This window comes from Dermacentor albipictus, chromosome 1 (genome assembly GCF_038994185.2).
Source record: "Dermacentor albipictus isolate Rhodes 1998 colony chromosome 1, USDA_Dalb.pri_finalv2, whole genome shotgun sequence".
NCBI classification, from domain to species: Eukaryota; Metazoa; Arthropoda; class Arachnida; order Ixodida; family Ixodidae; genus Dermacentor; species Dermacentor albipictus.
The window spans coordinates 523,086,089-523,092,972 of record NC_091821.1 but is presented as its reverse complement, the minus strand read 5'-3'; positions in this window follow the sequence as shown (position 1 = coordinate 523,092,972).

The window sequence follows — 6,884 nt, the reverse complement described above, 5'->3', positions numbered from 1 at the left end:
AACGTTTCGAAAACCCAAGTTCATGAAATTGTCACAAACAATATCGGCATGCGGAAGGCGTGCACAAAAATGGTTCAAAAAGTGCTCACTGACAACGGAAAGTCATGCGGCATTGAAACATGCCAAGAAAATCTCAACATGTGCAAACGTGAGCGAAAATTTTTGGACAACGTCATTACAGAAGACGAGACTTCGGTATTTCAATATGACCTGGAGACCAAAAGGCAATCATCTGAGTGGCACACACACTCGTCCCCTCCCCAGAAGAAAGCCAGGATGAGCAAATCAAAGATCAAGATCATGCTCATTGTTTTTTTTTCGACATCCACGGACTGGTTCATCATGAGTTTGAAGAACCTGGAACCACTGTGAACTCCAAATTTTATGTGGATGTCCTTGAAAGACTGAAACGCAGGGTTCAACATATCCGGCCGGACATTGCACACAACTGGAAGTTGCACCACGATAATGTGCTGGCCCACAGTGCCTTCATCGTCACCGACTACCTGGTTAATGCAGTGGGGCCAACGATCCCCCAGCCCCCATACAGCCCGGGCTTGGCTCCCCCCTGACTTTTTTCTGTTTCCATGCCTCAAAACACCCCTGAAAGGCAATCATTTTGGGACAGCGGACGTGATTAAAGCAGCTAGCACCACAGCATTAAAGGCCATTCCGGAGGAGGACTACCGCAATGCATTCGAGAGCTGGAAGTCTCACTGGAGCCGATGTATTGACGCAAAAGGAGAGTATTTTGAAGATTTTTAAACTTTTTGTAACAACAAATTCAATAAATCATTTTTAATTGCCTTACTGACATTACTCTCAGGACAGACCCTGAACATGCACCTTGAAGGTATGTATGTGGAAAGCATTTCAACCTCTGCTTGCTTTTCTGGCATGGAATAAGACGGCCTTTTGTCTCTAAACCACTTACTTTTAAACTATTCCATTCGGTTCATTTTTCTAACTTCTGCAGAGTTGCAGTCACAACTTTTATAGTTAACCGGCTCTGTTTTCATTTTTGCTTCCTAAAATATGCCCTCCTGTCATGCATAACTTGGAAGGCCTCCTGTTAGCAATGGGTATTGTATTTCAAGACTATCAGTGCAATGTTGCATGAAGAAAACTATTCTTGGAGTAAATTATTGTTCAGCTTGATATCATGATACTGCTGCATGGTTGTTATTTAACTCTGCAAGAGATTGGTCCTGCCATCCTACCAAGAGTGCATTTCATGGGTATTACTCTCTTTCTTTTGACATTAGTTTATGAGGCTCACAGATATGTATCTGTGTCAACAATAACACCTGACATCTAATTTTGTGCAACATGCACAACATTTAATCAGATAAAAGTTGCATGTTTTGTCTCTTGGACCAGTCTGCTCAGTGGTAGGAGGTCGAGACCACAAATGAGAATGGCTGGTCAAGATCTGTGGTGTATTTCCCGTGTTATGCATCTGACAAGATTTCATGGTGGCAAGGAGACATGTCGGACCTGATGTGATCTAATTATTGTGCACTGAGTTATCAGCATGATAATATTCTTAATGCTATAAAGAGTACCTCCAGCAAGCAGTCTATATGCTTATGCCTTTTTGTTGCTTATGGCAACAAAATCCAACATCCTTTGAAACATGCTCACTTGCTGTCTGATGCACAAAATGAAGAACGCTGCCTTCTCTAAACTTATTAGCAACAAGAAAGCCACTCTGGAAGCAATTATATACATACACAGCAACACACAATAAAACCTACAAGTGGGAGAAAAAACACAAACTAGGCTTACAATAAAAGAAACCTGACACCCAACAAGTGTTACATGTTACTCAAGTATGCACATTCAACCCGAGTTAGAGAGATAGATGGTCGGCTCCTGCACTCCTGTGCATGCATGTGGATATGTTAAGCCTCAGCTACTCTTTCTATATCATAACTGTCCCCATGTTTGTGAAATCTGGTGTACAACTGCAAGAACAATGATGGCTTGACAGGTGGTTTACCTTTCAATGAGTTCTATAAGGAGGATGCATCAACTCTTCCAGCCAATTGTACACATTACCACATGAAAGCAGCAGCTTATAAACAGCACAACACCATACAGCACAAATTATATATTTGCCACGTGTTATTAAACTTACATCATTAAAGTACATTAGAATTGGTGCTAAGGCTGGTGCACAATATATGCATATACTTCAAACAATCATAAATAATGCAGGAGCTTGGAATATGATTGGCTATTCTCGGAACTGCTTTGATAATACAAAAGTCAAGGCTTTGTTTTTGGCATCACCCACTCCAATTCGTTTTCTTTCTTTTTCCAATTGAAGCATTGGCAAGGTTTGTGCCATGCGCTTCGACCATGATTTTTCCTTGTTCGCGCACGGCCATGACCATAATACAATAAAATCGCCCCAGTAACGCAGTGGTCCCTGCCTACTTTTTCATATACTTTACCGCAATACATTACGTATGCTGCACCGCATAACATGACTGTATTGCGACAAAGCTGATTTTATGGAACTGACATTATGTAACGGACCTTTTGTTCTACTGCTGCTCGAATGAGCATAAGCTCGAAAAACCACAAAATAAAGACTTGGCTTGCTGCTGGTTGATTTCTAGCTAACATTTCGAGACGTCCACGTTGTTTACAAAAACATCGTTGAAGTTTCTCGCGCTCGGACACGCTTCAAAAGGCAGCGTGACCACCTATAATTAAGGCAGTCATAAGCGGCAACGAAATCCACACAAGGTACATCAACTTCCGCAAAGCTACTGGGCAACGCCATCAATAACTGGCACACGGGCCACCCAGGAGCTGGCAAACGCTGCGATGACATCCACACAAACCACGTCGCTTTCCACAAAGCTATTGGGCAACACGATCAGTCACAGGCACAGGTGAAGTCCGCAAAACACTACATGGGCAGAACTACTACGGCCATACTCAATCACTTCGCCACAAGCTCTCACATTTAACGACATCAAACAGCTACAATCACTTCTCCACAGCCACTGACACAGGCGAAGACCGCACGGGCAGAACGGAAGCACAGATGCACAGATTGAGGGCTCGATCGTCGCGTTCATCGCTTTAGCGCCACCTATTTAAAAATAATATACGGAGCCAAGCCAAACCATTATTTAGCGTCTATTTGGGTGAACCTAACGCTTTCGGGCCCTAACCGTTCGTACGACCAGGGCACTATAACGGTTACCCCCCCCTTTCCACTCCTACGACCGGGTCGCAGGAGTGGCGGCCACTGGTGACTATAGCGTAACTCTATGCTGGTGACACGCGCGGCTATAGTATAGTGCCTAGAATATACTGGCTAGTGTGCCGTCCGCGGCCTCCCGGGTGGCACCGGATGCAATGAATGCCGGCGGCTGCCGCTAGGGGCGCTGCAGTGTGGGTGGGTGCCGCGGCACCAACCGGTCCTCGTAACCCGCCTTGTTTCCACCGCATCGGCAAGCGGGCTGCTGCGCTTTTTGTATTTATTAAGCCGTAGCAGCAGCACAATTCAAAGGTGGGCAGCTGATTACTGATTAGGGTTTGTTTTGATTACAACAGGCATTTGTAGCGCTTGTCGCTTGCGTGAAAAGCTCGTGCCAGCTCGGCTTGGATCGTGGAACCTGCAGTGTTTCTATCGAAGAGAAAACTTAATTTTTAAGGCAAAAGCCTTAGATCTCCATGTTTAATGGTTGTGTTGTGAGGTTCAGAAAGTATCACGCGGCCCAAGGAAGGCCAGAAGCGAACTAAAGCATGTCCAGCCGTGTATTAGAGACGATTCATGATTAGCAAATTTAATTATTGATTGATTAGTGATTGGATTAAGGTGGATTAGATTGAATTAAGGGGATCGCGGTTTATTAAGGAGCATTACGGTGGATGACGGAGGATTCAGGTGAATTACAGTAAGTTTTACAAGGCGTTCACCTTCGCGTCGAGATCTCTTGGGCGATAGCTAAGGATGCCTGTTTTTTATTCTAGCCATGATAGAGTGATTTTTTTGAAGGTAAGTGTTAGGTTACATTTTTATTCTAATAAATAAAAGAATGCTGAGGTTATATTACTGTTCTATTAATCTTATAATAGTACATAACCATTCAAGACCGCTGTACCCAATCATCTTTCGAAATGACTCGAATTTCGCCGTTCTTTATTTTTATTTGCTGTTGTTTCTGCCTGTTTCTTATTGTTGTCCTGATAGGTTTGAATGTTTTTGATTGTTTGTAAACAATGTACTCATCCCCTGGCTCATAATGCCCATTCGGTCCCGAGGGTATGTGATATTAAGTAAGTTAGCCTGTAAAATGGACTGCTGGTGTTCCGTGTACTGTATAATTTTTTTTAAAGCTGGTAAACAGGTGCAGCTTTCTATCTGTCTCTGATGTATTTGAACGAAAATAGGAAACAGAGCTTTTATTTAAGCGCAACAAAGATTTTATTCAAGTGGAACAACAGTCAAACGGAGGCACAATACTGCACTAGATGCCCAGGTAGCACAAAAGAGATACGTAACGTTTTCGTAGCGTTTATCCAAGACGATAAAAACGGGTTAAAGAAGATACGAATGAGAGAACTTCGGCGGGAAAACGTTGTATATCTCTGCTAATGTCCGGCTTAATTACTTTCTTGAGATGATCTAGAACAGGTCTGCAAGACGTATTCGAAAAGCTGGTCTAGAAATAGGATTGGGAAAGACACAAGTAATCCCTTTGGCAAAACTATTCGTAACCAATTTCTAAACGTTTTTAGGACGTTATCAAAAAGCTGGTCTAGAAGCGGTCTTGAAAGGTTTACGATCATCTGAAGCTAATTTTCGCGGGTGACGGGCGCGATCAGACATCGTTGTTCAAAACACGCGTTTAGTTTCGCCTCACGCGACTGGCCTATGCCGCGCAAGCGTCGTCAGCCGCACCTGTTGGCACGGCCTAGGCCAATCGCGTGAGGTGAAACTGATCGGGCGTTTCGAACAACGATCTCCAATCGCGCCCCAGATGAGTAGAAGCGTCGGTGTTGACTGTAAGAGCCATGGCGCAGTGCCAAGCACTGTTCCCCGCATGGCCGGCGCATCCTCTACCAAGACTTCGTAGATAACAAGCATTTTTCCGCAAAATACATGTCTCTGTAGGAAGTGTGCTTCTTTGAAGCAGGCTTTAGGCCGCATCCAACACAAAGAACTGTTAAGGAAACGTTCTTGATCAGAGATTCGGCCTCATCACGAGTTGTGAGGACTTGTTTTGATTTCTCTCTCCCTCTCAAGTAAACCGTGGCTACTACTGACTGTCGCTCAGGCAAAGGCTTTTCGAACAATACCATTTTCTCAATGAAAAGGGTGGCGAAGTTATTTATTTCGGCTTGCTTATTAGGTTATTATCGTTCAGGCTTGCTTGCATAATGCACTAACGAAATCATGTTATCATTTGATAGAACCCAGTTTCAGTGCGCAGATAGCTCGGTCGAGGGCTGCAGGGTACCCGAGCAACCTTCTGGTCTCAGTTTCGGAAAGCCTGCGTAATAAGGTTGGCACCGATCCTCACAGCTTTGAGTCCCAGGTACATGAACGAAGTAAAAAAAAACAGCTGGTATCCCGTACGTCCATGGAATATCCCACAAACTTAAGAAAATAGGACAAAGAGCACGTATCGACGTTGTTTTCTCTGCCCCCCCCCCCCCCAAAATTGCCCAACTTTGTGTCAGAATCAATCCTGCTGCTAGAAAACGTAGTATTTGCAGCATTAATCATAGGAAGAAGTTTACAAGTTGTTCGAAAGGTGTAGTGTATAAAATACTCCTGAAATGCGGTAGGTCTTATATAGGACAGACTGGTAGATGTCTCAACGTTAGGTTACAAGAACACAGCAATAAAGGGCGCAAAGGCTTCCTAGGTGTTCACTGCGCACAATGCGGCTGCGTCCCAATTTTTGAGGAGACGACTATCTTAGCTAGGCATTCCAATGAAAGCACCAGAATTATCATTGAACCAGCAGCGATTGCCGATGGCGACTCGGTTAGTAAGCCATCAATCGCACTAACAGACAAAGAACTGGTTTTCCTGAGATCGCACATGCGCTCTCGTTCATCTTAGGTAATAAATTCTGAATGCAATCTCATGTCGGGTTGTTGCTTGTAGAGGGCGCTTTTGTCTTGGTGTTTCAGGGTATATACGTTTGTTTCTGAAAATAAAAATCAGTTGGAAGTCAGCGCTTGTCTAAGTCATCCTTTTCTGTCCTCCGTCTATGTATGCGCTGTAAGTGACGATTGTTACTGCTCGCACTGACCGCGGCAGGGGCGTCTGAGGTTTTCATTCATTGCAGTGAGATAACAAAAGCGTATTTGCTTCACTTAAAGCTTCTTAGTAGCTCCTTTGCGAGCCGTGGAGTTAAATCATTCAATGCGTACGTTGTGAGCGAGCTGGTAAACGAACCCACTTTACTGCTGCTGCTACTATCGCTTTTACAGGAACGTTCAAAATTAAACATATATGAGTATGAATCGGCTCACCAAGCTTTATATGCACGTCCGTTGTTTTCAATCATAGTTCATGTGCGTAGCTTTGCAACCGTGACCGATATTGTAAAAACAGCAAGAAGGCAGATGACACAAGTAGTGTGTCTGCAAAAGGATAGACAGTTGGGCGAGTTGGTACGGTAACATGATCTTGGCTAGTAGCGCGAAGTTAACACGGACACAGAAAGGAACAGACAGGACGAGCGCTCGTCCTGTCTGTTCTTTTCTGTGTCCGTGTTCACTTCGCGCTACTAGCCAAGATCATGTAGTAGGTCTGCTTTAATTGTTGTCTCTGCTGTTTTTAGAATATCAACCAACTCGACGCACTCGTGCTGTTTACAGCTAAAACGTGTTTTTTCTTGTTG